The sequence below is a fragment of the Triturus cristatus genome, chromosome 4_1, assembly GCF_964204655.1.
Source record: "Triturus cristatus chromosome 4_1, aTriCri1.1, whole genome shotgun sequence".
Classification (NCBI taxonomy): Eukaryota; Metazoa; Chordata; class Amphibia; order Caudata; family Salamandridae; genus Triturus; species Triturus cristatus.
The window spans coordinates 150,494,474-150,521,422 of record NC_140585.1 but is presented as its reverse complement, the minus strand read 5'-3'; the positions used below and the strand labels follow the sequence as shown (position 1 = coordinate 150,521,422).

Below are 26,949 nucleotides of genomic sequence, written 5' to 3'. Positions count from 1 at the left end.
TGTGAAATTAGTAAAAGGCCAAATACTATTACTAGGTACTAAATTACATGTCCAGCAGTATAACTGGAAATTTACTCTTGGGCATAGATTATGCAACATTTTCAAAGCAAACAGTGTCTGTTTAAATAGACTTTCTTTCACTGCCGTTTTGGTAAATGTCTCTGGTTATGCAGAAGCAGGCATTGTTTGTTACTGTTTCAATTAGTTATAAGATAAAGGAGGGATAAAACTGACCCAGCTAGTATTGCAACCCAAAGACTTTGAATGCTTTCTCTACATTAGCCTAGAACCCCAAGCCGCTATCCATTGCACCAGAGATCCAACCTGATTCAACAAGGTGAACAGAAATTCTCAAATAAAAAGATGAGCTATCAGCGGTTGACCAACTTTATAAAGTGATTTGGAAACTATAAGCAGGGTTCCATTTTGAACATTGAATTGGGGAAAAGATAATCAACATCTCAAACGACATGATACCGTTGCGGTAAGTCTTCTTAACTCTTGTCAAATGGTACACGACCGATGGGTATTTAATGGCTCCATTAAGAGTAACTTGCAATTACTATAATGGGAGTACTCGTTCATTGGATCCTGAAAAGAGCATGTCATTAGAGTACATTTTCTTTAAACAAACCGCCTGAACAGGGACTTGAACCCTGGACCCTCAGATTAAAAGTCTGATGCTCTACCGACTGAGCTATCCAGGCTCTGCAACACTGCAACTAAAAATCAGCTAAAAATGATGTGGACGCACACCAACCTACACTTTAATTCTTAATATGGTTACATATATTAGCAATCAAATATGTAGAGTTTAATAATTAATTGATATTTCAAGCATTTGAAATTTCAGCAGCACACGTAATCTATTTTAAATCCTGAAATTCGTTCTATCTCATTTTCGGCTGACTTAGAAATCATGTCTCTAAATTGACATTGTGAAATTAGTAAAAGGCCAAATACTATTACTAGGTACTAAATTACATGTCCAGCAGTATAACTGGAAATTTACTCTTGGGCATAGATTATGCAACATTTTCAAAGCAAACAGTGTCTGTTTAAATAGACTTTCTTTCACTGCCGTTTTGGTAAATGTCTCTGGTTATGCAGAAGCAGGCATTGTTTGTTACTGTTTCAATTAGTTATAAGATAAAGGAGGGATAAAACTGACCCAGCTAGTATTGCAACCCAAAGACTTTGAATGCTTTCTCTACATTAGCCTAGAACCCCAAGCCGCTATCCATTGCACCAGAGATCCAACCTGATTCAACAAGGTGAACAGAAATTCTCAAATAAAAAGATGAGCTATCAGCGGTTGACCAACTTTATAAAGTGATTTGGAAACTATAAGCAGGGTTCCATTTTGAACATTGAATTGGGGAAAAGATAATCAACATCTCAAACGACATGATACCGTTGCGGTAAGTCTTCTTAACTCTTGTCAAATGGTACACGACCGATGGGTATTTAATGGCTCCATTAAGAGTAACTTGCAATTACTATAATGGGACTACTCGTTCATTGGATCCTGAAAAGAGCATGTCATTAGAGTACATTTTCTTTAAACAAACCGCCTGAACAGGGACTTGAACCCTGGACCCTCAGATTAAAAGTCTGATGCTCTACCGACTGAGCTATCCAGGCTCTGCAACACTGCAACTAAAAATCAGCTAAAAATGATGTGGACGCACACCAACCTACACTTTAATTCTTAATATGGTTACATATATTAGCAATCAAATATGTAGAGTTTAATAATTAATTGATATTTCAAGCATTTGAAATTTCAGCAGCACACGTAATCTATTTTAAATCCTGAAATTCGTTCTATCTCATTTTCGGCTGACTTAGAAATCATGTCTCTAAATTGACATTGTGAAATTAGTAAAAGGCCAAATACTATTACTAGGTACTAAATTACATGTCCAGCAGTATAACTGGAAATTTACTCTTGGGCATAGATTATGCAACATTTTCAAAGCAAACAGTGTCTGTTTAAATAGACTTTCTTTCACTGCCGTTTTGGTAAATGTCTCTGGTTATGCAGAAGCAGGCATTGTTTGTTACTGTTTCAATTAGTTATAAGATAAAGGAGGGATAAAACTGACCCAGCTAGTATTGCAACCCAAAGACTTTGAATGCTTTCTCTACATTAGCCTAGAACCCCAAGCCGCTATCCATTGCACCAGAGATCCAACCTGATTCAACAAGGTGAACAGAAATTCTCAAATAAAAAGATGAGCTATCAGCGGTTGACCAACTTTATAAAGTGATTTGGAAACTATAAGCAGGGTTCCATTTTGAACATTGAATTGGGGAAAAGATAATCAACATCTCAAACGACATGATACCGTTGCGGTAAGTCTTCTTAACTCTTGTCAAATGGTACACGACCGATGGGTATTTAATGGCTCCATTAAGAGTAACTTGCAATTACTCTAATGGGACTACTCGTTCATTGGATCCTGAAAAGAGCATGTCATTAGAGTACATTTTCTTTAAACAAACCGCCTGAACAGGGACTTGAACCCTGGACCCTCAGATTAAAAGTCTGATGCTCTACCGACTGAGCTATCCAGGCTCTGATACAGCAAACCTCAAAATCACCTAATCAAAATTTGGCAGTGTCCCAACTAACGCTATGTTTCTTAAGATGGTTACCTGAAGAAGTTACCAAATACACTAGAATATAATAATGAATTGATATTTCAAGCATTTGAAATTTCTTCAGTAAATGTAACCTTATTTTTAGTCCTGAAGTTGCTACTATCTCATTTTTTTGCTGACGTCAAATTCATATGTGTTTATTGACATGGTAAAATTAAGGAAGGGCCCAAAATCTTACTTCCGAGTAAATTATATTTTCATCAGTACAGCTGACAATTTCCTCTTCTGCATAGATTACCCAAATTGAACGGTGTCTCTTTAAAATAGACTTCCTTTTACTGACCTTTTTTAGCAAATGATTTTGGTGAAGCAGAAGCATGCATGCATCGCTTATAACTTCTTTAAATAGTTATGAAATACACAGGGATAAAACTGACTCTGGTGGGATTCGAACCCACAGCCTTTGAATACCTTCTTGACATTCACCTAGAAGTCCAATGCGCTATCCATTGCGCCACAGAGCCAATCTGCTTGAATGAGGTGCACAGATATTCAGAAATGAAATAATGAGCTTTGAGCTGTTGATCAACTTTATAAAGTTCATTGGATACTATAACCATGGCTATATTTTGAATATTGAATTGGGTAAAAGTTATTCACCGTGTCAAACTACATGATACAGTTGGTAAGTCTGCCTACAACTTAAGTTTAGTGTATCGTCATCTGATATATGAGACAGATGGGTTTTTCACTTCTCCATGAAAGACGTTTTTTTTTAATTTTGGTAATGGAATATCTTATTCATCATGCAGTGGAACACAAAAAGAATGTACAATCAGAATACTTTTTCTTTAAAGTAGCCTACCGCCTGAACAGGGACTTGAACCCTGGACCCTCAGATTAAAAGTCTGATGCTCTACCGACTGAGCTATCCAGGCTCTGATACAGCAAACCTCAAAATCACCTAATCAAAATTTGGCAGTGTCCCAACTAACGCTATGTTTCTTAAGCTGGTTACCTGAATAAGGTACCAAATACACTAGAATATAATAATGAATTGATATTTCAAGCATTTGAAATTTCTTCAGTAAATGTAACCTTATTTTTAGTCCTGAAGTTGCTACTATCTCATTTTTTTGCTGACGTCAAATTCATATGTGTTTATTGACATGGTAAAATTAAGGAAGGGCCCAAAATCTTACTTCCGAGTAAATTATATTTTCATCAGTACAGCTGACAATTTCCTCTTCTGCATAGATTACCCAAATTGAACGGTGTCTCTTTAAAATAGACTTCCTTTTACTGACCTTTTTTAGCAAATGATTTTGGTGAAGCAGAAGCATGCATGCATCGCTTATAACTTCTTTAAATAGTTATGAAATAAACAGGGATAAAACTGACTCTGGTGGGATTCGAACCCACAGCCTTTGAATACCTTCTTGACATTCACCTAGAAGTCCAATGCGCTATCCATTGCGCCACAGAGCCAATCTGCTTGAATGAGGTGCACAGATATTCAGAAATGAAATAATGAGCTTTGAGCTGTTGATCAACTTTATAAAGTTCATTGGATACTATAACCATGGCTATATTTTGAATATTGAATTGGGTAAAAGTTATTCACCGTGTCAAACTACATGATACAGTTGGTAAGTCTGCATACAACTTAAGTTTAGTGTATCGTCATCTGATATATGAGACAGATGGGTTTTTCACTTCTCCATGAAAGACTTTTTTTTTTAATTTTGGTAATGGAATATCTTATTCATCATGCAGTGGAACACAAAAAGAATGTACAATCAGAATACTTTTTCTTTAAAGTAGCCGACCGCCTGAACAGGGACTTGAACCCTGGACCCTCAGATTAAAAGTCTGATGCTCTACCGACTGAGCTATCCAGGCTCTGCAACACTGCAACTAAAAATCAGCTAAAAATGATGTGGACGCACACCAACCTACACTTTAATTCTTAATATGGTTACATATATTAGCAATCAAATATGTAGAGTTTAATAATTAATTGATATTTCAAGCATTTGAAATTTCAGCAGCACACGTAATCTATTTTAAATCCTGAAATTCGTTCTATCTCATTTTCGGCTGACTTAGAAATCATGTCTCTAAATTGACATTGTGAAATTAGTAAAAGGCCAAATACTATTACTAGGTACTAAATTACATGTCCAGCAGTATAACTGGAAATTTACTCTTGGGCATAGATTATGCAACATTTTCAAAGCAAACAGTGTCTGTTTAAATAGACTTTCTTTCACTGCCGTTTTGGTAAATGTCTCTGGTTATGCAGAAGCAGGCATTGTTTGTTACTGTTTCAATTAGTTATAAGATAAAGGAGGGATAAAACTGACCCAGCTAGTATTGCAACCCAAAGACTTTGAATGCTTTCTCTACATTAGCCTAGAACCCCAAGCCGCTATCCATTGCACCAGAGATCCAACCTGATTCAACAAGGTGAACAGAAATTCTCAAATAAAAAGATGAGCTATCAGCGGTTGACCAACTTTATAAAGTGATTTGGAAACTATAAGCAGGGTTCCATTTTGAACATTGAATTGGGGAAAAGATAATCAACATCTCAAACGACATGATACCGTTGCGGTAAGTCTTCTTAACTCTTGTCAAATGGTACACGACCGATGGGTATTTAATGGCTCCATTAAGAGTAACTTGCAATTACTATAATGGGACTACTCGTTCATTGGATCCTGAAAAGAGCATGTCATTAGAGTACATTTTCTTTAAACAAACCGCCTGAACAGGGACTTGAACCCTGGACCCTCAGATTAAAAGTCTGATGCTCTACCGACTGAGCTATCCAGGCTCTGCAACACTGCAACTAAAAATCAGCTAAAAATGATGTGGACGCACACCAACCTACACTTTAATTCTTAATATGGTTACATATATTAGCAATCAAATATGTAGAGTTTAATAATTAATTGATATTTCAAGCATTTGAAATTTCAGCAGCACACGTAATCTATTTTAAATCCTGAAATTCGTTCTATCTCATTTTCGGCTGACTTAGAAATCATGTCTCTAAATTGACATTGTGAAATTAGTAAAAGGCCAAATACTATTACTAGGTACTAAATTACATGTCCAGCAGTATAACTGGAAATTTACTCTTGGGCATAGATTATGCAACATTTTCAAAGCAAACAGTGTCTGTTTAAATAGACTTTCTTTCACTGCCGTTTTGGTAAATGTCTCTGGTTATGCAGAAGCAGGCATTGTTTGTTACTGTTTCAATTAGTTATAAGATAAAGGAGGGATAAAACTGACCCAGCTAGTATTGCAACCCAAAGACTTTGAATGCTTTCTCTACATTAGCCTAGAACCCCAAGCCGCTATCCATTGCACCAGAGATCCAACCTGATTCAACAAGGTGAACAGAAATTCTCAAATAAAAAGATGAGCTATCAGCGGTTGACCAACTTTATAAAGTGATTTGGAAACTATAAGCAGGGTTCCATTTTGAACATTGAATTGGGGAAAAGATAATCAACATCTCAAACGACATGATACCGTTGCGGTAAGTCTTCTTAACTCTTGTCAAATGGTACACGACCGATGGGTATTTAATGGCTCCATTAAGAGTAACTTGCAATTACTATAATGGGACTACTCGTTCATTGGATCCTGAAAAGAGCATGTCATTAGAGTACATTTTCTTTAAACAAACCGCCTGAACAGGGACTTGAACCCTGGACCCTCAGATTAAAAGTCTGATGCTCTACCGACTGAGCTATCCAGGCTCTGCAACACTGCAACTAAAAATCAGCTAAAAATGATGTGGACGCACACCAACCTACACTTTAATTCTTAATATGGTTACATATATTAGCAATCAAATATGTAGAGTTTAATAATTAATTGATATTTCAAGCATTTGAAATTTCAGCAGCACACGTAATCTATTTTAAATCCTGAAATTCGTTCTATCTCATTTTCGGCTGACTTAGAAATCATGTCTCTAAATTGACATTGTGAAATTAGTAAAAGGCCAAATACTATTACTAGGTACTAAATTACATGTCCAGCAGTATAACTGGAAATTTACTCTTGGGCATAGATTATGCAACATTTTCAAAGCAAACAGTGTCTGTTTAAATAGACTTTCTTTCACTGCCGTTTTGGTAAATGTCTCTGGTTATGCAGAAGCAGGCATTGTTTGTTACTGTTTCAATTAGTTATAAGATAAAGGAGGGATAAAACTGACCCAGCTAGTATTGCAACCCAAAGACTTTGAATGCTTTCTCTACATTAGCCTAGAACCCCAAGCCGCTATCCATTGCACCAGAGATCCAACCTGATTCAACAAGGTGAACAGAAATTCTCAAATAAAAAGATGAGCTATCAGCGGTTGACCAACTTTATAAAGTGATTTGGAAACTATAAGCAGGGTTCCATTTTGAACATTGAATTGGGGAAAAGATAATCAACATCTCAAACGACATGATACCGTTGCGGTAAGTCTTCTTAACTCTTGTCAAATGGTACACGACCGATGGGTATTTAATGGCTCCATTAAGAGTAACTTGCAATTACTATAATGGGACTACTCGTTCATTGGATCCTGAAAAGAGCATGTCATTAGAGTACATTTTCTTTAAACAAACCGCCTGAACAGGGACTTGAACCCTGGATCCTCAGATTAAAAGTCTGATGCTCTACCGACTGAGCTATCCAGGCTCTGATACAGCAAACCTCAAAATCACCTAATCAAAATTTGGCAGTGTCCCAACTAACGCTATGTTTCTTAAGATGGTTACCTGACGAAGGTACCAAATACACTAGAATATAATAATGAATTGATATTTCAAGCATTTGAAATTTCTTCAGTAAATGTAACCTTATTTTTAGTCCTGAAGTTGCTACTATCTCATTTTTTTGCTGACATCAAATTCATATGTGTTTATTGACATGGTAAAATTAAGGAAGGGCCCAAAATCTTACTTCCGAGTAAATTATATTTTCATCAGTACAGCTGACAATTTCCTCTTCTGCATAGATTACCCAAATTGAACGGTGTCTCTTTAAAATAGACTTCCTTTTACTGACCTTTTTTAGCAAATGATTTTGGTGAAGCAGAAGCATGCATGCATCGCTTATAACTTCTTTAAATAGTTATGAAATAAACAGGGATAAAACTGACTCTGGTGGGATTCGAACCCACAGCCTTTGAATACCTTCTTGACATTCACCTAGAAGTCCAATGCGCTATCCATTGCGCCACAGAGCCAATCTGCCTGAATGAGGTGCACAGATATTCAGAAATGAAATAATGAGCTTTGAGCTGTTGATCAACTTTATAAAGTTCATTGGATACTATAACCATGGCTATATTTTGAATATTGAATTGGGTAAAAGTTATTCACCGTGTCAAACTACATGATACAGTTGGTAAGTCTGCCTACAACTTAAGTTTAGTGTATCGTCATCTGATATATGAGACAGATGGGTTTTTCACTTCTCCATGAAAGACGTTTTTTTTTAATTTTGGTAATGGAATATCTTATTCATCATGCAGTGGAACACAAAAAGAATGTACAATCAGAATACTTTTTCTTTAAAGTAGCCTACCGCCTGAACAGGGACTTGAACCCTGGACCCTCAGATTAAAAGTCTGATGCTCTACCGACTGAGCTATCCAGGCTCTGATACAGCAAACCTCAAAATCACCTAATCAAAATTTGGCAGTGTCCCAACTAACGCTATGTTTCTTAAGATGGTTACCTGAATAAGGTACCAAATACACTAGAATATAATAATGAATTGATATTTCAAGCATTTGAAATTTCTTCAGTAAATGTAACCTTATTTTTAGTCCTGAAGTTGCTACTATCTCATTTTTTTGCTGACGTCAAATTCATATGTGTTTATTGACATGGTAAAATTAAGGAAGGGCCCAAAATCTTACTTCCGAGTAAATTATATTTTCATCAGTACAGCTGACAATTTCCTCTTCTGCATAGATTACCCAAATTGAACGGTGTCTCTTTAAAATAGACTTCCTTTTACTGACCTTTTTTAGCAAATGATTTTGGTGAAGCAGAAGCATGCATGCATCGCTTATAACTTCTTTAAATAGTTATGAAATAAACAGGGATAAAACTGACTCTGGTGGGATTCGAACCCACAGCCTTTGAATACCTTCTTGACATTCACCTAGAAGTCCAATGCGCTATCCATTGCGCCACAGAGCCAATCTGCTTGAATGAGGTGCACAGATATTCAGAAATGAAATAATGAGCTTTGAGCTGTTGATCAACTTTATAAAGTTCATTGGATACTATAACCATGGCTATATTTTGAATATTGAATTGGGTAAAAGTTATTCACCGTGTCAAACTACATGATACAGTTGGTAAGTCTGCATAAAACTTAAGTTTAGTGTATCGTCATCTGATATATGAGACAGATGGGTTTTTCACTTCTCCATGAAAGACTTTTTTTTTTAATTTTGGTAATGGAATATCTTATTCATCATGCAGTGGAACACAAAAAGAATGTACAATCAGAATACTTTTTCTTTAAAGTAGCCGACCGCCTGAACAGGGACTTGAACCCTGGACCCTCAGATTAAAAGTCTGATGCTCTACCGACTGAGCTATCCAGGCTCTGCAACACTGCAACTAAAAATCAGCTAAAAATGATGTGGACGCACACCAACCTACACTTTAATTCTTAATATGGTTACATATATTAGCAATCAAATATGTAGAGTTTAATAATTAATTGATATTTCAAGCATTTGAAATTTCAGCAGCACACGTAATCTATTTTAAATCCTGAAATTCGTTCTATCTCATTTTCGGCTGACTTAGAAATCATGTCTCTAAATTGACATTGTGAAATTAGTAAAAGGCCAAATACTATTACTAGGTACTAAATTACATGTCCAGCAGTATAACTGGAAATTTACTCTTGGGCATAGATTATGCAACATTTTCAAAGCAAACAGTGTCTGTTTAAATAGACTTTCTTTCACTGCCGTTTTGGTAAATGTCTCTGGTTATGCAGAAGCAGGCATTGTTTGTTACTGTTTCAATTAGTTATAAGATAAAGGAGGGATAAAACTGACCCAGCTAGTATTGCAACCCAAAGACTTTGAATGCTTTCTCTACATTAGCCTAGAACCCCAAGCCGCTATCCATTGCACCAGAGATCCAACCTGATTCAACAAGGTGAACAGAAATTCTCAAATAAAAAGATGAGCTATCAGCGGTTGACCAACTTTATAAAGTGATTTGGAAACTATAAGCAGGGTTCCATTTTGAACATTGAATTGGGGAAAAGATAATCAACATCTCAAACGACATGATACCGTTGCGGTAAGTCTTCTTAACTCTTGTCAAATGGTACACGACCGATGGGTATTTAATGGCTCCATTAAGAGTAACTTGCAATTACTATAATGGGACTACTCGTTCATTGGATCCTGAAAAGAGCATGTCATTAGAGTACATTTTCTTTAAACAAACCGCCTGAACAGGGACTTGAACCCTGGATCCTCAGATTAAAAGTCTGATGCTCTACCGACTGAGCTATCCAGGCTCTGATACAGCAAACCTCAAAATCACCTAATCAAAATTTGGCAGTGTCCCAACTAACGCTATGTTTCTTAAGATGGTTACCTGACGAAGGTACCAAATACACTAGAATATAATAATGAATTGATATTTCAAGCATTTGAAATTTCTTCAGTAAATGTAACCTTATTTTTAGTCCTGAAGTTGCTACTATCTCATTTTTTTGCTGACGTCAAATTCATATGTGTTTATTGACATGGTAAAATTAAGGAAGGGCCCAAAATCTTACTTCCGAGTAAATTATATTTTCATCAGTACAGCTGACAATTTCCTCTTCTGCATAGATTACCCAAATTGAACGGTGTCTCTTTAAAATAGACTTCCTTTTACTGACCTTTTTTAGCAAATGATTTTGGTGAAGCAGAAGCATGCATGCATCGCTTATAACTTCTTTAAATAGTTATGAAATAAACAGGGATAAAACTGACTCTGGTGGGATTCGAACCCACAGCCTTTGAATACCTTCTTGACATTCACCTAGAAGTCCAATGCGCTATCCATTGCGCCACAGAGCCAATCTGCTTGAATGAGGTGCACAGATATTCAGAAATGAAATAATGAGCTTTGAGCTGTTGATCAACTTTATAAAGTTCATTGGATACTATAACCATGGCTATATTTTGAATATTGAATTGGGTAAAAGTTATTCACCGTGTCAAACTACATGATACAGTTGGTAAGTCTGCCTACAACTTAAGTTTAGTGTATCGTCATCTGATATATGAGACAGATGGGTTTTTCACTTCTCCATGAAAGACTTTTTTTTTTAATTTTGGTAATGGAATATCTTATTCATCATGCAGTGGAACACAAAAAGAATGTACAATCAGAATACTTTTTCTTTAAAGTAGCCTACTGCCTGAACAGGGACTTGAACCCTGGACCCTCAGATTAAAAGTCTGATGCTCTACCGACTGAGCTATCCAGGCTCTGATACAGCAAACCTCAAAATCACCTAATCAAAATTTGGCAGTGTCCCAACTAACGCTATGTTTCTTAAGATGGTTACCTGAATAAGGTACCAAATACACTAGAATATAATAATGATTGATATTTCAAGCATTTGAAATTTCTTCAGTAAATGTAACCTTATTTTTAGTCCTGAAGTTGCTACTATCTCATTTTTTTGCTGACGTCAAATTCATATGTGTTTATTGACATGGTAAAATTAAGGAAGGGCCCAAAATCTTACTTCCGAGTAAATTATATTTTCATCAGTACAGCTGACAATTTCCTCTTCTGCATAGATTACCCAAATTGAACGGTGTCTCTTTAAAATAGACTTCCTTTTACTGACCTTTTTTAGCAAATGATTTTGGTGAAGCAGAAGCATGCATGCATCGCTTATAACTTCTTTAAATAGTTATGAAATAAACAGGGATAAAACTGACTCTGGTGGGATTCGAACCCACAGCCTTTAAATACCTTCTTGACATTCACCTAGAAGTCCAATGCGCTATCCATTGCGCCACAGAGCCAATCTGCTTGAATGAGGTGCACAGATATTCAGAAATGAAATAATGAGCTTTGAGCTGTTGATCAACTTTATAAAGTTCATTGGATACTATAACCATGGCTATATTTTGAATATTGAATTGGGTAAAAGTTATTCACCGTGTCAAACTACATGATACAGTTGGTAAGTCTGCATAAAACTTAAGTTTAGTGTATCGTCATCTGATATATGAGACAGATGGGTTTTTCACTTCTCCATGAAAGACTTTTTTTTTTAATTTTGGTAATGGAATATCTTATTCATCATGCAGTGGAACACAAAAAGAATGTACAATCAGAATACTTTTTCTTTAAAGTAGCCGACCGCCTGAACAGGGACTTGAACCCTGGACCCTCAGATTAAAAGTCTGATGCTCTACCGACTGAGCTATCCAGGCTCTGCAACACTGCAACTAAAAATCAGCTAAAAATGATGTGGACGCACACCAACCTACACTTTAATTCTTAATATGGTTACATATATTAGCAATCAAATATGTAGAGTTTAATAATTAATTGATATTTCAAGCATTTGAAATTTCAGCAGCACACGTAATCTATTTTAAATCCTGAAATTCGTTCTATCTCATTTTCGGCTGACTTAGAAATCATGTCTCTAAATTGACATTGTGAAATTAGTAAAAGGCCAAATACTATTACTAGGTACTAAATTACATGTCCAGCAGTATAACTGGAAATTTACTCTTGGGCATAGATTATGCAACATTTTCAAAGCAAACAGTGTCTGTTTAAATAGACTTTCTTTCACTGCCGTTTTGGTAAATGTCTCTGGTTATGCAGAAGCAGGCATTGTTTGTTACTGTTTCAATTAGTTATAAGATAGAGGAGGGATAAAACTGACCCAGCTAGTATTCCAACCCAAAGACTTTGAATGCTTTCTCTACATTCGCCTAGAACCCCAAGCCGCTATCCATTGCACCAGAGATCCAACCTGATTCAACAAGGTGAACAGAAATTCTCAAATAAAAAGATGAGCTATCAGCGGTTGACCAACTTTATAAAGTGATTTGGAAACTATAAGCAGGGTTCCATTTTGAACATTGAATTGGGGAAAAGATAATCAACATCTCAAACGACATGATACCGTTGCGGTAAGTCTTCTTAACTCTTGTCAAATGGTACACGACCGATGGGTATTTAATGGCTCCATTAAGAGTAACTTGCAATTACTCTAATGGGACTACTCGTTCATTGGATCCTGAAAAGAGCATGTCATTAGAGTACATTTTCTTTAAACAAACCGCCTGAACAGGGACTTGAACCCTGGACCCTCAGATTAAAAGTCTGATGCTCTACCGACTGAGCTATCCAGGCTCTGATACAGCAAACCTCAAAATCACCTAATCAAAATTTGGCAGTGTCCCAACTAACGCTATGTTTCTTAAGATGGTTACCTGAAGAAGGTACCAAATACACTAGAATATAATAATGAATTGATATTTCAAGCATTTGAAATTTCTTCAGTAAATGTAACCTTATTTTTAGTCCTGAAGTTGCTACTATCTCATTTTTTTGCTGACGTCAAATTCATATGTGTTTATTGACATGGTAAAATTAAGGAAGGGCCCAAAATCTTACTTCCGAGTAAATTATATTTTCATCAGTACAGCTGACAATTTCCTCTTCTGCATAGATTACCCAAATTGAACGGTGTCTCTTTAAAATAGACTTCCTTTTACTGACCTTTTTTAGCAAATGATTTTGGTGAAGCAGAAGCATGCATGCATCGCTTATAACTTCTTTAAATAGTTATGAAATACACAGGGATAAAACTGACTCTGGTGGGATTCGAACCCACAGCCTTTGAATACCTTCTTGACATTCACCTAGAAGTCCAACGCGCTATCCATTGCGCCACAGAGCCAATCTGCTTGAATGAGGTGCACAGATATTCAGAAATGAAATAATGAGCTTTGAGCTGTTGATCAACTTTATAAAGTTCATTGGATACTATAACCATGGCTATATTTTGAATATTGAATTGGGTAAAAGTTATTCACCGTGTCAAACTACATGATACAGTTGGTAAGTCTGCATACAACTTAAGTTTAGTGTATCATCATCTGATATATGAGACAGATGGGTTTTTCACTTCTCCATGAAAGACGTTTTTTTTTAATTTTGGTAATGGAATATCTTATTCATCATGCAGTGGAACACAAAAAGAATGTACAATCAGAATACTTTTTCTTTAAAGTAGCCTACTGCCTGAACGGGGACTTGAACCCTGGACCCTCAGATTAAAAGTCTGATGCTCTACTGACTGAGCTATCCAGGCTCTGATACAGCAAACCTCAAAATCACCTAATCAAAATTTGGCAGTGTCCCAACTAACGCTATGTTTCTTAAGATGGTTACCTGAAGAAGGTACCAAATACACTAGAATATAATAATGAATTGATATTTCAAGCATTTGAAATTTCTTCAGTAAATGTAACCTTATTTTTAGTCCTGAAGTTGCTACTATCTCATTTTTTTGCTGACGTCAAATTCATATGTGTTTATTGACATGGTAAAATTAAGGAAGGGCCCAAAATCTTACTTCCGAGTAAATTATATTTTCATCAGTACAGCTGACAATTTCCTCTTCTGCATAGATTACCCAAATTGAACGGTGTCTCTTTAAAATAGACTTCCTTTTACTGACCTTTTTTAGCAAATGATTTTGGTGAAGCAGAAGCATGCATGCATCGCTTATAACTTCTTTAAATAGTTATGAAATAAACAGGGATAAAACTGACTCTGGTGGGATTCGAACCCACAGCCTTTGAATACCTTCTTGACATTCACCTAGAAGTCCAATGCGCTATCCATTGCGCCACAGAGCCAATCTGCTTGAGTGAGGTGCACAGATATTCAGAAATGAAATAATGAGCTTTGAGCTGTTGATCAACTTTATAAAGTTCATTGGATACTATAACCATGGCTATATTTTGAATATTGAATTGGGTAAAAGTTATTCACCGTGTCAAACTACATGATACAGTTGGTAAGTCTGCATAAAACTTAAGTTTAGTGTATCGTCATCTGATATATGAGACAGATGGGTTTTTCACTTCTCCATGAAAGACGTTTTTTTTTAATTTTGGTAATAGAATATCTTATTCATCATGCAGTGGAACACAAAAAGAATGTACAATCAGAATACTTTTTCTTTAAAGTAGCCGACCGCCTGAACAGGGACTTGAACCCTGGACCCTCAGATTAAAAGTCTGATGCTCTACCGACTGAGCTATCCAGGCTCTGCAACACAGCAACTAAAAATCAGCTAAAAATGATGTGGACGCACACCAACCTACACTTTAATTCTTAATATGGTTACATATATTAGCAATCAAATATGTAGAGTTTAATAATTAATTGATATTTCAAGCATTTGAAATTTCAGCAGCACACGTAATCTATTTTAAATCCTGAAATTCGTTCTATCTCATTTTCGGCTGACTTAGAAATCATGTCTCTAAATTGACATTGTGAAATTAGTAAAAGGCCAAATACTATTACTAGGTACTAAATTACATGTCCAGCAGTATAACTGGAAATTTACTCTTGGGCATAGATTATGCAACATTTTCAAAGCAAACAGTGTCTGTTTAAATAGACTTTCTTTCACTGCCGTTTTGGTAAATGTCTCTGGTTATGCAGAAGCAGGCATTGTTTGTTACTGTTTCAATTAGTTATAAGATAAAGGAGGGATAAAACTGACCCAGCTAGTATTGCAACCCAAAGACTTTGAATGCTTTCTCTACATTAGCCTAGAACCCCAAGCCGCTATCCATTGCACCAGAGATCCAACCTGATTCAACAAGGTGAACAGAAATTCTCAAATAAAAAGATGAGCTATCAGCGGTTGACCAACTTTATAAAGTGATTTGGAAACTATAAGCAGGGTTCCATTTTGAACATTGAATTGGGGAAAAGATAATCAACATCTCAAACGACATGATACCGTTGCGGTAAGTCTTCTTAACTCTTGTCAAATGGTACACGACCGATGGGTATTTAATGGCTCCATTAAGAGTAACTTGCAATTACTCTAATGGGACTACTCGTTCATTGGATGCTGAAAAGAGCATGTCATTAGAGTACATTTTCTTTAAACAAACCGCCTGAACAGGGACTTAAACCCTGGACCCTCAGATTAAAAGTCTGATGCTCTACCGACTGAGCTATCCAGGCTCTGATACAGCAAACCTCAAAATCACCTAATCAAAATTTGGCAGTGTCCCAACTAACGCTATGTTTCTTAAGATGGTTACCTGAAGAAGGTACCAAATACACTAGAATATAATAATGAATTGATATTTCAAGCATTTGAAATTTCTTCAGTAAATGTAACCTTATTTTTAGTCCTGAAGTTGCTACTATCTCATTTTTTTGCTGACGTCAAATTCATATGTGTTTATTGACATGGTAAAATTAAGGAAGGGCCCAAAATCTTACTTCCGAGTAAATTATATTTTCATCAGTACAGCTGACAATTTCCTCTTCTGCATAGATTACCCAAATTGAACGGTGTCTCTTTAAAATAGACTTCCTTTTACTGACCTTTTTTAGCAAATGATTTTGGTGAAGCAGAAGCATGCATGCATCGCTTATAACTTCTTTAAATAGTTATGAAATACACAGGGATAAAACTGACTCTGGTGGGATTCGAACCCACAGCCTTTGAATACCTTCTTGACATTCACCTAGAAGTCCAACGCGCTATCCATTGCGCCACAGAGCCAATCTGCTTGAGTGAGGTGCACAGATATTCAGAAATGAAATAATGAGCTTTGAGCTGTTGATCAACTTTTAAAGTTCATTGGATACTATAACCATGGCTATATTTTGAATATTGAATTGGGTAAAAGTTATTCACCGTGTCAAACTACATGATACAGTTGGTAAGTCTGCATACAACTTAAGTTTAGTGTATCATCATCTGATATATGAGACAGATGGGTTTTTCACTTCTCCATGAAAGACGTTTTTTTTTAATTTTGGTAATGGAATATCTTATTCATCATGCAGTGGAACACAAAAAGAATGTACAATCAGAATACTTTTTCTTTAAAGTAGCCTACTGCCTGAACGGGGACTTGAACCCTGGACCCTCAGATTAAAAGTCTGATGCTCTACTGACTGAGCTATCCAGGCTCTGATACAGCAAACCTCAAAATCACCTAATCAAAATTTGGCAGTGTCCCAACTAACGCTATGTTTCTTAAGATGGTTACCTGAAGAAGGTACCAAATACACTAGAATATAATAATGAATTGATATTTCAAGCATTTGAAATTTCTTCAGTAAATGTAACCTTATTTTTAGTCCTGAAGTTGCTACTATCTCATTTTTTTGCTGACGTCAAATTCATATGTGTTTATTGACATGGTAAAATTAAGGAAGGGCCCAAAATCTTACTTCCGAGTAAATTATATTTTCATCAGTACAGCTGACAATTTCCTCTTCTGCATAGATTACCCAAATTGAACGGTGTCTCTTTAAAATAGACTTCCTTTTACTGACCTTTTTTAGCAAATGATTTTGGTGAAGCAGAAGCATGCATGCATCGCTTATAACTTCTTTAAATAGTTATGAAATAAACAGGGATAAAACTGACTCTGGTGGGATTCGAACCCACAGCCTTTGAATACCTTCTTGACATTCACCTAGAAGTCCAATGCGCTATCCATTGCGCCACAGAGCCAATCTGCTTGAGTGAGGTGCACAGATATTCAGAAATGAAATAATGAGCTTTGAGCTGTTGATCAACTTTATAAAGTTCATTGGATACTATAACCATGGCTATATTTTGAATATTGAATTGGGTAAAAGTTATTCACCGTGTCAAACTACATGATACAGTTGGTAAGTCTGCATAAAACTTAAGTTTAGTGTATCGTCATCTGATATATGAGACAGATGGGTTTTTCACTTCTCCATGAAAGACGTTTTTTTTTAATTTTGGTAATAGAATATCTTATTCATCATGCAGTGGAACACAAAAAGAATGTACAATCAGAATACTTTTTCTTTAAAGTAGCCGACCGCCTGAACAGGGACTTGAACCCTGGACCCTCAGATTAAAAGTCTGATGCTCTACCGACTGAGCTATCCAGGCTCTGCAACACAGCAACTAAAAATCAGCTAAAAATGATGTGGACGCACACCAACCTACACTTTAATTCTTAATATGGTTACATATATTAGCAATCAAATATGTAGAGTTTAATAATTAATTGATATTTCAAGCATTTGAAATTTCAGCAGCACACGTAATCTATTTTAAATCCTGAAATTCGTTCTATCTCATTTTCGGCTGACTTAGAAATCATGTCTCTAAATTGACATTGTGAAATTAGTAAAAGGCCAAATACTATTACTAGGTACTAAATTACATGTCCAGCAGTATAACTGGAAATTTACTCTTGGGCATAGATTATGCAACATTTTCAAAGCAAACAGTGTCTGTTTAAATAGACTTTCTTTCACTGCCGTTTTGGTAAATGTCTCTGGTTATGCAGAAGCAGGCATTGTTTGTTACTGTTTCAATTAGTTATAAGATAAAGGAGGGATAAAACTGACCCAGCTAGTATTGCAACCCAAAGACTTTGAATGCTTTCTCTACATTAGCCTAGAACCCCAAGCCGCTATCCATTGCACCAGAGATCCAACCTGATTCAACAAGGTGAACAGAAATTCTCAAATAAAAAGATGAGCTATCAGCGGTTGACCAACTTTATAAAGTGATTTGGAAACTATAAGCAGGGTTCCATTTTGAACATTGAATTGGGGAAAAGATAATCAACATCTCAAACGACATGATACCGTTGCGGTAAGTCTTCTTAACTCTTGTCAAATGGTACACGACCGATGGGTATTTAATGGCTCCATTAAGAGTAACTTGCAATTACTCTAATGGGACTACTCGTTCATTGGATGCTGAAAAGAGCATGTCATTAGAGTACATTTTCTTTAAACAAACCGCCTGAACAGGGACTTAAACCCTGGACCCTCAGATTAAAAGTCTGATGCTCTACCGACTGAGCTATCCAGGCTCTGATACAGCAAACCTCAAAATCACCTAATCAAAATTTGGCAGTGTCCCAACTAACGCTATGTTTCTTAAGATGGTTACCTGAAGAAGGTACCAAATACACTAGAATATAATAATGAATTGATATTTCAAGCATTTGAAATTTCTTCAGTAAATGTAACCTTATTTTTAGTCCTGAAGTTGCTACTATCTCATTTTTTTGCTGACGTCAAATTCATATGTGTTTATTGACATGGTAAAATTAAGGAAGGGCCCAAAATCTTACTTCCGAGTAAATTATATTTTCATCAGTACAGCTGACAATTTCCTCTTCTGCATAGATTACCCAAATTGAACGGTGTCTCTTTAAAATAGACTTCCTTTTACTGACCTTTTTTAGCAAATGATTTTGGTGAAGCAGAAGCATGCATGCATCGCTTATAACTTCTTTAAATAGTTATGAAATACACAGGGATAAAACTGACTCTGGTGGGATTCGAACCCACAGCCTTTGAATACCTTCTTGACATTCACCTAGAAGTCCAACGCGCTATCCATTGCGCCACAGAGCCAATCTGCTTGAGTGAGGTGCACAGATATTCAGAAATGAAATAATGAGCTTTGAGCTGTTGATCAACTTTTAAAGTTCATTGGATACTATAACCATGGCTATATTTTGAATATTGAATTGGGTAAAAGTTATTCACCGTGTCAAACTACATGATACAGTTGGTAAGTCTGCATACAACTTAAGTTTAGTGTATCATCATCTGATATATGAGACAGATGGGTTTTTCACTTCTCCATGAAAGACGTTTTTTTTTAATTTTGGTAATGGAATATCTTATTCATCATGCAGTGGAACACAAAAAGAATGTACAATCAGAATACTTTTTCTTTAAAGTAGCCTACCGCCTGAACGGGGACTTGAACCCTGGACCCTCAGATTAAAAGTCTGATGCTCTACCGACTGAGCTATCCAGGCTCTGATACAGCAAACCTCAAAATCACCTAATCAAAATTTGGCAGTGTCCCAACTAACGCTATGTTTCTTAAGATGGTTACCTGAAGAAGGTACCAAATACACTAGAATATAATAATGAATTGATATTTCAAGCATTTGAAATTTCTTCAGTAAATGTAACCTTATTTTTAGTCCTGAAGTTGCTACTATCTCATTTTTTTGCTGACGTCAAATTCATATGTGTTTATTGACATGGTAAAATTAAGGAAGGGCCCAAAATCTTACTTCCGAGTAAATTATATTTTCATCAGTACAGCTGACAATTTCCTCTTCTGCATAGATTACCCAAATTGAACGGTGTCTCTTTAAAATAGACTTCCTTTTACTGACCTTTTTTAGCAAATGATTTTGGTGAAGCAGAAGCATGCATGCATCGCTTATAACTTCTTTAAATAGTTATGAAATAAACAGGGATAAAACTGACTCTGGTGGGATTCGAACCCACAGCCTTTGAATACCTTCTTGACATTCACCTAGAAGTCCAATGCGCTATCCATTGCGCCACAGAGCCAATCTGCTTGAATGAGGTGCACAGATATTCAGAAATGAAATAATGAGCTTTGAGCTGTTGATCAACTTTATAAAGTTCATTGGATACTATAACCATGGCTATATTTTGAATATTGAATTGGGTAAAAGTTATTCACCGTGTCAAACTACATGATACAGTTGGTAAGTCTGCATAAAACTTAAGTTTAGTGTATCGTCATCTGATATATGAGACAGATGGGTTTTTCACTTCTCCATGAAAGACTTTTTTTTTTAATTTTGGTAATGGAATATCTTATTCATCATGCAGTGGAACACAAAAAGAATGTACAATCAGAATACTTTTTCTTTAAAGTAGCCGACCGCCTGAACAGGGACTTGAACCCTGGACCCTCAGATTAAAAGTCTGATGCTCTACCGACTGAGCTATCCAGGCTCTGCAACACTGCAACTAAAAATCAGCTAAAAATGATGTGGACGCACACCAACCTACACTTTAATTCTTAATATGGTTACATATATTAGCAATCAAATATGTAGAGTTTAATAATTAATTGATATTTCAAGCATTTGAAATTTCAGCAGCACACGTAATCTATTTTAAATCCTGAAATTCGTTCTATCTCATTTTCGGCTGACTTAGAAATCATGTCTCTAAATTGACATTGTGAAATTAGTAAAAGGCCAAATACTATTACTAGGTACTAAATTACATGTCCAGCAGTATAACTGGAAATTTACTCTTGGGCATAGATTATGCAACATTTTCAAAGCAAACAGTGTCTGTTTAAATAGACTTTCTTTCACTGCCGTTTTGGTAAATGTCTCTGGTTATGCAGAAGCAGGCATTGTTTGTTACTGTTTCAATTAGTTATAAGATAAAGGAGGGATAAAACTGACCCAGCTAGTATTGCAACCCAAAGACTTTGAATGCTTTCTCTACATTAGCCTAGAACCCCAAGCCGCTATCCATTGCACCAGAGATCCAACCTGATTCAACAAGGTGAACAGAAATTCTCAAATAAAAAGATGAGCTATCAGCGGTTGACCAACTTTATAAAGTGATTTGGAAACTATAAGCAGGGTTCCATTTTGAACATTGAATTGGGGAAAAGATAATCAACATCTCAAACGACATGATACCGTTGCGGTAAGTCTTCTTAACTCTTGTCAAATGGTACACGACCGATGGGTATTTAATGGCTCCATTAAGAGTAACTTGCAATTACTATAATGGGACTACTCGTTCATTGGATCCTGAAAAGAGCATGTCATTAGAGTACATTTTCTTTAAACAAACCGCCTGAACAGGGACTTGAACCCTGGATCCTCAGATTAAAAGTCTGATGCTCTACCGACTGAGCTATCCAGGCTCTGATACAGCAAACCTCAAAATCACCTAATCAAAATTTGGCAGTGTCCCAACTAACGCTATGTTTCTTAAGATGGTTACCTGACGAAGGTACCAAATACACTAGAATATAATAATGAATTGATATTTCAAGCATTTGAAATTTCTTCAGTAAATGTAACCTTATTTTTAGTCCTGAAGTTGCTACTATCTCATTTTTTTGCTGACGTCAAATTCATATGTGTTTATTGACATGGTAAAATTAAGGAAGGGCCCAAAATCTTACTTCCGAGTAAATTATATTTTCATCAGTACAGCTGACAATTTCCTCTTCTGCATAGATTACCCAAATTGAACGGTGTCTCTTTAAAATAGACTTCCTTTTACTGACCTTTTTTAGCAAATGATTTTGGTGAAGCAGAAGCATGCATGCATCGCTTATAACTTCTTTAAATAGTTATGAAATAAACAGGGATAAAACTGACTCTGGTGGGATTCGAACCCACAGCCTTTGAATACCTTCTTGACATTCACCTAGAAGTCCAATGCGCTATCCATTGCGCCACAGAGCCAATCTGCTTGAGTGAGGTGCACAGATATTCAGAAATGAAATAATGAGCTTTGAGCTGTTGATCAACTTTATAAAGTTCATTGGATACTATAACCATGGCTATATTTTGAATATTGAATTGGGTAAAAGTTATTCACCATGTCAAACTACATGATACAGTTGGTAAGTCTGCATACAACTTAAGTTTAGTGTATCGTCATCTGATATATGAGACAGATGGGTTTTTCACTTCTCCATGAAAGACGTTTTTTTTTAATTTTGGTAATAGAATATCTTATTCATCATGCAGTGGAACACAAAAAGAATGTACAATCAGAATACTTTTTCTTTAAAGTAGCCGACCGCCTGAACAGGGACTTGAACCCTGGACCCTCAGATTAAAAGTCTGATGCTCTACCGACTGAGCTATCCAGGCTCTGCAACACAGCAACTAAAAATCAGCTAAAAATGATGTGGACGCACACCAACCTACACTTTAATTCTTAATATGGTTACATATATTAGCAATCAAATATGTAGAGTTTAATAATTAATTGATATTTCAAGCATTTGAAATTTCAGCAGCACACGTAATCTATTTTAAATCCTGAAATTCGTTCTATCTCATTTTCGGCTGACTTAGAAATCATGTCTCTAAATTGACATTGTGAAATTAGTAAAAGGCCAAATACTATTACTAGGTACTAAATTACATGTCCAGCAGTATAACTGGAAATTTACTCTTGGGCATAGATTATGCAACATTTTCAAAGCAAACAGTGTCTGTTTAAATAGACTTTCTTTCATTGCCGTTTTGGTAAATGTCTCTGGTTATGCAGAAGCAGGCATTGTTTGTTACTGTTTCAATTAGTTATAAGATAAAGGAGGGATAAAACTGACCCAGCTAGTATTCCAACCCAAAGACTTTGAATGCTTTCTCTACATTAGCCTAGAACCCCAAGCCGCTATCCATTGCACCAGAGATCCAACCTGATTCAACAAGGTGAACAGAAATTCTCAAATAAAAAGATGAGCTATCAGCGGTTGACCAACTTTATAAAGTGATTTGGAAACTATAAGCAGGGTTCCATTTTGAACATTGAATTGGGGAAAAGATAATCAACATCTCAAACGACATGATACCGTTGCGGTAAGTCTTCTTAACTCTTGTCAAATGGTACACGACCGATGGGTATTTAATGGCTCCATTAAGAGTAACTTGCAATTACTCTAATGGGACTACTCGTTCATTGGATCCTGAAAAGAGCATGTCATTAGAGTACATTTTCTTTAAACAAACCGCCTGAACAGGGACTTAAACCCTGGACCCTCAGATTAAAAGTCTGATGCTCTACCGACTGAGCTATCCAGGCTCTGATACAGCAAACCTCAAAATCACCTAATCAAAATTTGGCAGTGTCCCAACTAACGCTATGTTTCTTAAGATGGTTACCTGAAGAAGGTACCAAATACACTAGAATATAATAATGAATTGATATTTCAAGCATTTGAAATTTCTTCAGTAAATGTAACCTCATTTTTAGTCCTGAAGTTGCTACTATCTCATTTTTTTGCTGACGTCAAATTCATATGTGTTTATTGACATGGTAAAATTAAGGAAGGGCCCAAAATCTTACTTCCGAGTAAATTATATTTTCATCAGTACAGCTGACAATTTCCTCTTCTGCATAGATTACCCAAATTGAACGGTGTCTCTTTAAAATAGACTTCCTTTTACTGACCTTTTTTAGCAAATGATTTTGGTGAAGCAGAAGCATGCATGCATCGCTTATAACTTCTTTAAATATTTATGAAATACACAGGGATAAAACTGACTCTGGTGGGATTCGAACCCACAGCCTTTGAATACCTTCTTGACATTCACCTAGAAGTCCAACGCGCTATCCATTGCGCCACAGAGCCAATCTGCTTGAGTGAGGTGCACAGATATTCAGAAATGAAATAATGAGCTTTGAGCTGTTGATCAACTTTATAAAGTTCATTGGATACTATAACCATGGCTATATTTTGAATATTGAATTGGGTAAAAGTTATTCACCGTGTCAAACTACATGATACAGTTGGTAAGTCTGCATACAACTTAAGTTTAGTGTATCATCATCTGATATATGAGACAGATGGGTTTTTCACTTCTCCATGAAAGACGTTTTTTTTAAATTTTGGTAATGGAATATCTTATTCATCATGCAGTGGAACACAAAAAGAATGTACAATCAGAATACTTTTTCTTTAAAGTAGCCTACCGCCTGAACGGGGACTTGAACCCTGGACCCTCAGATTAAAAGTCTGATGCTCTACCGACTGAGCTATCCAGGCTCTGATACAGCAAACCTCAAAATCACCTAATCAAAATTTGGCAGTGTCCCAACTAACGCTATGTTTCTTAAGATTGTTACCTGAAGAAGGTACCAAATACACTAGAATATAATAATGAATTGATATTTCAAGCATTTGAAATTTCTTCAGTAAATGTAACCTTATTTTTAGTCCTGAAGTTGCTACTATCTCATTTTTTGCTGACGTCAAATTCATATGTGTTTATTGACATGGTAAAATTAAGGAAGGGCCCAAAATCTTACTTCCGAGTAAATTATATTTTCATCAGTACAGCTGACAATTTCCTCTTCTGCATAGATTACCCAAATTGAACGGTGTCTCTTTAAAATAGACTTCCTTTTACTGACCTTTTTTAGCAAATGATTTTGGTGAAGCAGAAGCATGCATGCATCGCTTATAACTTCTTTAAATAGTTATGAAATAAACAGGGATAAAACTGACTCTGGTGGGATTCGAACCCACAGCCTTTGAATACCTTCTTGACATTCACCTAGAAGTCCAATGCGCTATCCATTGCGCCACAGAGCCAATCTGCTTGAGTGAGGTGCACAGATATTCAGAAATGAAATAATGAGCTTTGAGCTGTTGATCAACTTTATAAAGTTCATTGGATACTATAACCATGGCTATATTTTGAATATTGAATTGGGTAAAAGTTATTCACCGTGTCAAACTACATGATACAGTTGGTAAGTCTGCATAAAACTTAAGTTTAGTGTATCGTCATCTGATATATGAGACAGATGGGTTTTTCACTTCTCCATGAAAGACGTTTTTTTTTAATTTTGGTAATAGAATATCTTATTCATCATGCAGTGGAACACAAAAAGAATGTACAATCAGAATACTTTTTCTTTAAAGTAGCCGACCGCCTGAACAGGGACTTGAACCCTGGACCCTCAGATTAAAAGTCTGATGCTCTACCGACTGAGCTATCCAGGCTCTGCAACACAGCAACTAAAAATCAGCTAAAAATGATGTGGACGCACACCAACCTACACTTTAATTCTTAATATGGTTACATATATTAGCAATCAAATATGTAGAGTTTAATAATTAATTGATATTTCAAGCATTTGAAATTTCAGCAGCACACGTAATCTATTTTAAATCCTGAAATTCGTTCTATCTCATTTTCGGCTGACTTAGAAATCATGTCTCTAAATTGACATTGTGAAATTAGTAAAAGGCCAAATACTATTACTAGGTACTAAATTACATGTCCAGCAGTATAACTGGAAATTTACTCTTGGGCATAGATTATGCAACATTTTCAAAGCAAACAGTGTCTGTTTAAATAGACTTTCTTTCACTGCCGTTGCGGTAAGTCTTCTTAACTCTTGTCAAATGGTACACGACCGATGGGTATTTAATGGCTCCATTAAGAGTAACTTGCAATTACTATAATGGGACTACTCGTTCATTGGATCCTGAAAAGAGCATGTCATTAGAGTACATTTTCTTTAAACAAACCGCCTGAACAGGGACTTGAACCCTGGATCCTCAGATTAAAAGTCTGATGCTCTACCGACTGAGCTATCCAGGCTCTGATACAGCAAACCTCAAAATCACCTAATCAAAATTTGGCAGTGTCCCAACTAACGCTATGTTTCTTAAGATGGTTACCTGACGAAGGTACCAAATACACTAGAATATAATAATGAATTGATATTTCAAGCATTTGAAATTTCTTCAGTAAATGTAACCTTATTTTTAGTCCTGAAGTTGCTACTATCTCATTTTTTTGCTGACGTCAAATTCATATGTGTTTATTGACATGGTAAAATTAAGGAAGGGCCCAAAATCTTACTTCCGAGTAAATTATATTTTCATCAGTACAGCTGACAATTTCCTCTTCTGCATAGATTACCCAAATTGAACGGTGTCTCTTTAAAATAGACTTCCTTTTACTGACCTTTTTTAGCAAATGATTTTGGTGAAGCAGAAGCATGCATGCATCGCTTATAACTTCTTTAAATAGTTATGAAATAAACAGGGATAAAACTGACACTGGTGGGATTCGAACCCACAGCCTTTGAATACCTTCTTGACATTCACCTAGAAGTCCAATGCGCTATCCATTGCGCCACAGAGCCAATCTGCTTGAATGAGGTGCACAGATATTCAGAAATGAAATAATGAGCTTTGAGCTGTTGATCAACTTTATAAAGTTCATTGGATACTATAACCATGGCTATATTTTGAATATTGAATTGGGTAAAAGTTATTCACCGTGTCAAACTACATGATACAGTTGGTAAGTCTGCCTACAACTTAAGTTTAGTGTATCGTCATCTGATATATGAGACAGATGGGTTTTTCACTTCTCCATGAAAGACTTTTTTTTTTAATTTTGGTAATGGAATATCTTATTCATCATGCAGTGGAACACAAAAAGAATGTACAATCAGAATACTTTTT

The 26,949-nt window shown here is 36.0% G+C and overlaps 33 non-coding genes across 33 annotated transcripts; all 33 read right to left on the bottom strand.

Annotated features, from left to right (window-relative positions):
- Positions 1 to 634: 634 nt before the first annotated feature.
- Positions 635 to 707, bottom strand: TRNAK-UUU (transfer RNA lysine (anticodon UUU)). The gene has a single exon. It is a non-coding gene; the product is annotated as a tRNA-Lys (tRNA).
- Positions 708 to 1,571: 864 nt separating this feature from the next.
- TRNAK-UUU (transfer RNA lysine (anticodon UUU)) lies at positions 1,572 to 1,644 on the bottom strand. Its single transcript has one exon. It is a non-coding gene; the product is annotated as a tRNA-Lys (tRNA).
- Positions 1,645 to 2,508: 864 nt separating this feature from the next.
- Positions 2,509 to 2,581, bottom strand: TRNAK-UUU (transfer RNA lysine (anticodon UUU)). The gene has a single exon. It is a non-coding gene; the product is annotated as a tRNA-Lys (tRNA).
- A 459-nt stretch (positions 2,582 to 3,040) lies between these two features.
- TRNAR-UCU (transfer RNA arginine (anticodon UCU)) lies at positions 3,041 to 3,131 on the bottom strand. The gene is given in 2 exon segments: positions 3,041 to 3,076; positions 3,095 to 3,131. It is a non-coding gene; the product is annotated as a tRNA-Arg (tRNA).
- Positions 3,132 to 3,472: 341 nt separating this feature from the next.
- Positions 3,473 to 3,545, bottom strand: TRNAK-UUU (transfer RNA lysine (anticodon UUU)). Its single transcript has one exon. It is a non-coding gene; the product is annotated as a tRNA-Lys (tRNA).
- Positions 3,546 to 4,004: 459 nt separating this feature from the next.
- Positions 4,005 to 4,095, bottom strand: TRNAR-UCU (transfer RNA arginine (anticodon UCU)). The gene is given in 2 exon segments: positions 4,005 to 4,040; positions 4,059 to 4,095. It is a non-coding gene; the product is annotated as a tRNA-Arg (tRNA).
- A 341-nt stretch (positions 4,096 to 4,436) lies between these two features.
- TRNAK-UUU (transfer RNA lysine (anticodon UUU)) lies at positions 4,437 to 4,509 on the bottom strand. The gene has a single exon. It is a non-coding gene; the product is annotated as a tRNA-Lys (tRNA).
- Positions 4,510 to 5,373: 864 nt separating this feature from the next.
- On the bottom strand, positions 5,374 to 5,446 carry TRNAK-UUU (transfer RNA lysine (anticodon UUU)). Its single transcript has one exon. It is a non-coding gene; the product is annotated as a tRNA-Lys (tRNA).
- An 864-nt stretch (positions 5,447 to 6,310) lies between these two features.
- Positions 6,311 to 6,383, bottom strand: TRNAK-UUU (transfer RNA lysine (anticodon UUU)). Its single transcript has one exon. It is a non-coding gene; the product is annotated as a tRNA-Lys (tRNA).
- Positions 6,384 to 7,779: 1,396 nt separating this feature from the next.
- TRNAR-UCU (transfer RNA arginine (anticodon UCU)) lies at positions 7,780 to 7,870 on the bottom strand. The gene is given in 2 exon segments: positions 7,780 to 7,815; positions 7,834 to 7,870. It is a non-coding gene; the product is annotated as a tRNA-Arg (tRNA).
- A 341-nt stretch (positions 7,871 to 8,211) lies between these two features.
- Positions 8,212 to 8,284, bottom strand: TRNAK-UUU (transfer RNA lysine (anticodon UUU)). The gene has a single exon. It is a non-coding gene; the product is annotated as a tRNA-Lys (tRNA).
- A 459-nt stretch (positions 8,285 to 8,743) lies between these two features.
- Positions 8,744 to 8,834, bottom strand: TRNAR-UCU (transfer RNA arginine (anticodon UCU)). The gene is given in 2 exon segments: positions 8,744 to 8,779; positions 8,798 to 8,834. It is a non-coding gene; the product is annotated as a tRNA-Arg (tRNA).
- Positions 8,835 to 9,175: 341 nt separating this feature from the next.
- On the bottom strand, positions 9,176 to 9,248 carry TRNAK-UUU (transfer RNA lysine (anticodon UUU)). Its single transcript has one exon. It is a non-coding gene; the product is annotated as a tRNA-Lys (tRNA).
- A 1,396-nt stretch (positions 9,249 to 10,644) lies between these two features.
- Positions 10,645 to 10,735, bottom strand: TRNAR-UCU (transfer RNA arginine (anticodon UCU)). Its single transcript is given in 2 exon segments — positions 10,645 to 10,680; positions 10,699 to 10,735. It is a non-coding gene; the product is annotated as a tRNA-Arg (tRNA).
- A 341-nt stretch (positions 10,736 to 11,076) lies between these two features.
- On the bottom strand, positions 11,077 to 11,149 carry TRNAK-UUU (transfer RNA lysine (anticodon UUU)). Its single transcript has one exon. It is a non-coding gene; the product is annotated as a tRNA-Lys (tRNA).
- Positions 11,150 to 11,607: 458 nt separating this feature from the next.
- Positions 11,608 to 11,698, bottom strand: TRNAR-UCU (transfer RNA arginine (anticodon UCU)). Its single transcript is given in 2 exon segments — positions 11,608 to 11,643; positions 11,662 to 11,698. It is a non-coding gene; the product is annotated as a tRNA-Arg (tRNA).
- A 341-nt stretch (positions 11,699 to 12,039) lies between these two features.
- On the bottom strand, positions 12,040 to 12,112 carry TRNAK-UUU (transfer RNA lysine (anticodon UUU)). Its single transcript has one exon. It is a non-coding gene; the product is annotated as a tRNA-Lys (tRNA).
- Positions 12,113 to 12,976: 864 nt separating this feature from the next.
- On the bottom strand, positions 12,977 to 13,049 carry TRNAK-UUU (transfer RNA lysine (anticodon UUU)). The gene has a single exon. It is a non-coding gene; the product is annotated as a tRNA-Lys (tRNA).
- A 459-nt stretch (positions 13,050 to 13,508) lies between these two features.
- Positions 13,509 to 13,599, bottom strand: TRNAR-UCU (transfer RNA arginine (anticodon UCU)). The gene is given in 2 exon segments: positions 13,509 to 13,544; positions 13,563 to 13,599. It is a non-coding gene; the product is annotated as a tRNA-Arg (tRNA).
- An 873-nt stretch (positions 13,600 to 14,472) lies between these two features.
- Positions 14,473 to 14,563, bottom strand: TRNAR-UCU (transfer RNA arginine (anticodon UCU)). The gene is given in 2 exon segments: positions 14,473 to 14,508; positions 14,527 to 14,563. It is a non-coding gene; the product is annotated as a tRNA-Arg (tRNA).
- A 341-nt stretch (positions 14,564 to 14,904) lies between these two features.
- Positions 14,905 to 14,977, bottom strand: TRNAK-UUU (transfer RNA lysine (anticodon UUU)). The gene has a single exon. It is a non-coding gene; the product is annotated as a tRNA-Lys (tRNA).
- Positions 14,978 to 16,373: 1,396 nt separating this feature from the next.
- On the bottom strand, positions 16,374 to 16,464 carry TRNAR-UCU (transfer RNA arginine (anticodon UCU)). Its single transcript is given in 2 exon segments — positions 16,374 to 16,409; positions 16,428 to 16,464. It is a non-coding gene; the product is annotated as a tRNA-Arg (tRNA).
- Positions 16,465 to 17,336: 872 nt separating this feature from the next.
- Positions 17,337 to 17,427, bottom strand: TRNAR-UCU (transfer RNA arginine (anticodon UCU)). Its single transcript is given in 2 exon segments — positions 17,337 to 17,372; positions 17,391 to 17,427. It is a non-coding gene; the product is annotated as a tRNA-Arg (tRNA).
- Positions 17,428 to 17,768: 341 nt separating this feature from the next.
- On the bottom strand, positions 17,769 to 17,841 carry TRNAK-UUU (transfer RNA lysine (anticodon UUU)). The gene has a single exon. It is a non-coding gene; the product is annotated as a tRNA-Lys (tRNA).
- A 1,396-nt stretch (positions 17,842 to 19,237) lies between these two features.
- TRNAR-UCU (transfer RNA arginine (anticodon UCU)) lies at positions 19,238 to 19,328 on the bottom strand. Its single transcript is given in 2 exon segments — positions 19,238 to 19,273; positions 19,292 to 19,328. It is a non-coding gene; the product is annotated as a tRNA-Arg (tRNA).
- Positions 19,329 to 20,200: 872 nt separating this feature from the next.
- TRNAR-UCU (transfer RNA arginine (anticodon UCU)) lies at positions 20,201 to 20,291 on the bottom strand. The gene is given in 2 exon segments: positions 20,201 to 20,236; positions 20,255 to 20,291. It is a non-coding gene; the product is annotated as a tRNA-Arg (tRNA).
- Positions 20,292 to 20,632: 341 nt separating this feature from the next.
- TRNAK-UUU (transfer RNA lysine (anticodon UUU)) lies at positions 20,633 to 20,705 on the bottom strand. The gene has a single exon. It is a non-coding gene; the product is annotated as a tRNA-Lys (tRNA).
- Positions 20,706 to 22,101: 1,396 nt separating this feature from the next.
- Positions 22,102 to 22,192, bottom strand: TRNAR-UCU (transfer RNA arginine (anticodon UCU)). The gene is given in 2 exon segments: positions 22,102 to 22,137; positions 22,156 to 22,192. It is a non-coding gene; the product is annotated as a tRNA-Arg (tRNA).
- Positions 22,193 to 22,533: 341 nt separating this feature from the next.
- TRNAK-UUU (transfer RNA lysine (anticodon UUU)) lies at positions 22,534 to 22,606 on the bottom strand. Its single transcript has one exon. It is a non-coding gene; the product is annotated as a tRNA-Lys (tRNA).
- Positions 22,607 to 24,002: 1,396 nt separating this feature from the next.
- On the bottom strand, positions 24,003 to 24,093 carry TRNAR-UCU (transfer RNA arginine (anticodon UCU)). Its single transcript is given in 2 exon segments — positions 24,003 to 24,038; positions 24,057 to 24,093. It is a non-coding gene; the product is annotated as a tRNA-Arg (tRNA).
- An 872-nt stretch (positions 24,094 to 24,965) lies between these two features.
- TRNAR-UCU (transfer RNA arginine (anticodon UCU)) lies at positions 24,966 to 25,056 on the bottom strand. The gene is given in 2 exon segments: positions 24,966 to 25,001; positions 25,020 to 25,056. It is a non-coding gene; the product is annotated as a tRNA-Arg (tRNA).
- A 341-nt stretch (positions 25,057 to 25,397) lies between these two features.
- Positions 25,398 to 25,470, bottom strand: TRNAK-UUU (transfer RNA lysine (anticodon UUU)). Its single transcript has one exon. It is a non-coding gene; the product is annotated as a tRNA-Lys (tRNA).
- Positions 25,471 to 26,533: 1,063 nt separating this feature from the next.
- Positions 26,534 to 26,624, bottom strand: TRNAR-UCU (transfer RNA arginine (anticodon UCU)). The gene is given in 2 exon segments: positions 26,534 to 26,569; positions 26,588 to 26,624. It is a non-coding gene; the product is annotated as a tRNA-Arg (tRNA).
- Between the last annotated feature and the right edge of the window lie 325 nt (positions 26,625 to 26,949).